The sequence below is a fragment of the Guillardia theta genome, assembly GCF_000315625.1.
Source record: "Guillardia theta CCMP2712 unplaced genomic scaffold GUITHscaffold_639, whole genome shotgun sequence".
Taxonomy (NCBI): Eukaryota; class Cryptophyceae; order Pyrenomonadales; family Geminigeraceae; genus Guillardia; species Guillardia theta.
Genome location: NW_005434090.1, coordinates 1 through 1575, shown reverse-complemented (window position 1 = coordinate 1575; position 1575 = coordinate 1).

Below are 1575 nucleotides of genomic sequence, written 5' to 3'. Positions count from 1 at the left end.
ACCAAGCATGGCAGGGGACGCCACACGAGAGGTGGACAGGAAAGCCCGGGATGCTGCCAGGTTGCTGAGCATGCGAAGGAGACAGCGAGACAGGAGACTAGAGACTAGGGCGCGAGGCCCAGAGACAGGGCCTATCGAGGCCATGATCTGCGGAGGACTGCGCGAGGAGGCGGAAGCCATGCGGGAAGGCGGGGAGGCCTCGAGGGTCCAAGGACTCGAAGCCTCGCAAGTCAAGGCGAAAGCAGGTAGAGCCCGACCAGGTGGAGGGACAAGTCAAAGCTCAGGAGAGCGAGAAGAGCGAGAGCAGTGACGACGACAAGCTCTCGGTAGACATTGAGGAGGTGAGAGAGTGGTGCCACCAGCAGGTGCCTAGAGACCAGGGCACTACAGCATAGGTGACGACCTTTGATTGCCGCAGGTTGACGAGGAAGAGGAAAAAGCGCACGAGCGGGTCGTAGGAGCCAGCAGCACGACCAAAGCCATAGGGCTGAACGCCACCCTCGCGGGACTGAGGCTGAGTCGAGCGATCCATCTCTGCAGGGAGGAGCTGATGAGAGAGGCGCTGGAGCATGTGACACGATGAGGAACCAAGAAGCGACGCGAGGGACAAGGAGCTTGTCGGACGGATTGTCTGAGCGTAGAAGTCGCATCTATTTGGGCGCGGGGTGACGAGGCCTTGCTGGAGCTTGTATTCATGCATATGGGATATATGCTACCATAGGGCAAGCGTTGTGTAGATCCATCGGCTTCGGTATACTACAGTTGCGACGACCAGACGACGGGTGTAAGGATGACTTTGACACGTGACATGGACGCCTGCATGCGTTGCTGCGATGATTGCGGGGACGGGAAGCGCTTTGTACTAGCGAGAAGTGCAAGGCGACGGGCTGGCTGAAGGGAGAGGAGCAAACGGCGGCAGAGGGGCAGGTAGAGCAAGGAGACCAAAGACAGCTTCTTGTCGAGAGACGACTCATGGAACCAAGCGCCGCCAATGCTGCCAGGAGACATCATCATTCAAACACATAAACACGTATACCTTGCCTTCTATTACACATTATACCTTCCATGGAGTGGCCTATTCAAGGGCTCGTTCCTCGATTTCAAGGCAGGCAAGGGAGATCGGTCGAGCGCATTTGGGTCCCCCAATGAACACACATCGTCAGCTGTGCATTGAATGCTCATAGGGCATGCTTGGCAACCATCAGTATGACAGATGAAGAGAACACGCGGTTGCGTAGCTATCTGCCGCCCACGCGAGTACGACCCGGCAAGTATCAAATCACTCCAGGCGCAGGCAAGAAGGCGAGACTGGCCTGACTAGGCAGAAGCATCCGTGTGATATCGCTGATCCGCTCAGGGCACAGTCAGGGCGCTTGCGTTATGCGTCCAGATGATCGAGGTCGATCCGACAGGAGTTGCAGCAGGAAACGCTTGGCGTAAGTCGGTCTGGGATGCTTGTTTTTGCGTGGTGACATGGCAGACGTTTGCCGTGACAGACGCTGCATATGGTCAGGTGAGCGTATAGAGTAATACTCCTGCAGGCTTCAGGCGCCTCACGCTCCTTCGACCTACTCG